Genomic DNA, 2,289 nt, shown 5'->3' with positions numbered 1-2,289 from the left:
CGCGGACGCGTCAGCGACGCTGCCGTGTCACGTGAGTGTTTTTTTTTTTTTGTAGAATGAAAAATGCAATGCTAATGTGGATGTTATGAATAATTCCAGGTTCAATGAAATAAAATAAAACTTAAAAACAAACAAAACGAAATAAAATTAAAATTGAAAAAGGAACGATCATACCATGGTGGGTTGTCTCCCACCTAGCACTTTTAGTTAAAGTCCTTAAGTTGGACATTTGATGAGCTTCCTGTTATGGTGGCTTGTGCTTGAATTCATCCAGAAATCTCCACTAATGTTTGGAATGGCAACAGCCTCCGGGGTCCCAAACAAGGCACGTAAAGCCCTTGAGCAGTTTTAAACAGGTTCTCAGGCTTCCAGTGTGCTGAATGTCAGAACAGACTCTAGGATCCCAAACTTTGCTTTTACACCCGTCTTTGCCTTGATCTGCATTATTCCAGCCGGGCGATTTGGAAATTGTGTTCTCACCAAGATGACCAAAGATTTTTTGAGACCCATTCAATTGAACGTGATACCAATCCTTGCACTTCAAATTGAAGTATGGAACCTTATTGAATCTTGCAAACCAGCTCTGAGTACGAGCCATGTCCCTCTTACTCTTAACGCCACAAAGAGCTCTAAGTTGACCATCTGTCTCAAGTAAACCATATTCAAGTGGAATAAGAAAGCTAAGAGATATGAATTTTACCACTTGAATGTTGTGAAGGATGATGGTGACTTAGGTGGAGAGGTCTCCAGCAACTTTGGCAAGGTGATTTCAAGCTCCATTCCCTTGTGCTCTTCCTTGACAACTTCCACCTCTTTGCGAGCTTCTTCAATTCCAACCTCTTTCTCTTGGTAGCTTTCTTCTAAATCAAACTCTTCTTTATGGCTTACTAAGGGCATGGGAGGTTGTGCTTCCTCTTCTTTAATCTCCATCTCTTGATCAACCTCTGCAAAATCTTCAACCATGATATGCCTTGGAGGTTGTACACCCTCTTCAACATCAAATTCAAACTTCTCGGCGGAATCCTGTACAATTCTCGATTCCCATGGAGGTTCAGCATCTCCTAAATCTTCAACCATTTCTTCCTCTGCAACTATTATGGCTTCCTCCACTTGTTTCAATACAAAGCCATGTTCCTCATTGTCCACCGAAGTTTCTAGTGTCTCCTTCATGCTACGCTCTTCTTTTGATTCTCCACATGCAGCCATAGGAGTACTTTGAGTGCTCAGATGTTGAGAAGCTAATTTATTTACTACCTCGGTTAAGGCAGTCGCGAGTTCCAGTACATCCCTTTGCATCTTCGCTTGCCCTTGAAGAAGACCACAAAGGAAGTCATCCATTGGAGATTGGGGTAGATATGAGGGTTCATTATTTTGGAGAAAGGGTTCATAATAGGAAGGTGGTTCTTCTTGATAAGGATATGGAGATGGTGAATATTGAGGTGGTGGTTCTGGGTGTGGTTCATATGGTGGTTGGTGTGGTGGATATAGGTTAGGGTCATATGGTGGTGTTTGGTGGTAAGGGGCTTGTGAGTATGGTGGTCCAGAGTTGTGTTGAGGAGATGGTTCATAAGCATATGGCGGGACTTGTTGGTAACTACAAGGGGGTCCACCATAGTCATCATTTTGGTATGCATCACAGAATGGTTGTTGGTTATAGTGCATTGGAGGGGGTTGTTGCCAAGAGGGTTGATTAAATCCTTGTGGCTCCTCCCATCTTTGATTCTTCCAACCTTGATGCCTATTTTCATTATAGTTTCCATTCCTTACAATAACATTGGAACCAAACTTAAAGCGATGGGGGTGAGAACTCATAATAGCAAATAAAAATTAAAAACGAAAATAAAAAAAATTTAAATTAAAAGGTTATTGAAATTTAAATTTTGAATTTGAAAATTAAATTTTGAATTTTAAATTTTTAAATTTTGAATTTTGAATTTTTGAATTTTAAATATTGAAATTTGAAATTTGATTTTGAAATAAGATAAGGTTTTGAAAAAGATATGATTTTTGAAAAAGATTTGAATTTTGAAATTTAAAACTAAGATAAGATAAGATAAAAATGTTAAAATAGAAATCTGAAATTTTTTTATGCAAATTTCGAAAATTCAATTAAAATAAAGAGAAAAGATATTTTTTAATTAAATGAGGAAAGAGAAAAACAATAAAATGACACTAAACTTAAAATTTTTAGATCAAAACGAAGAGAACAACTAAGAACAACTTGAAGGTCAAGATGAACACGAAGAACAAATTTTTGAAAATTTTTTTTTAATAACTAAATAAAAACCA

The sequence above is a fragment of the Arachis hypogaea genome, chromosome 17, assembly GCF_003086295.3.
Source record: "Arachis hypogaea cultivar Tifrunner chromosome 17, arahy.Tifrunner.gnm2.J5K5, whole genome shotgun sequence".
In the NCBI taxonomy this organism is placed as follows: Eukaryota; Viridiplantae; Streptophyta; class Magnoliopsida; order Fabales; family Fabaceae; genus Arachis; species Arachis hypogaea.
Note: the sequence above shows the minus strand (reverse complement) of the source record.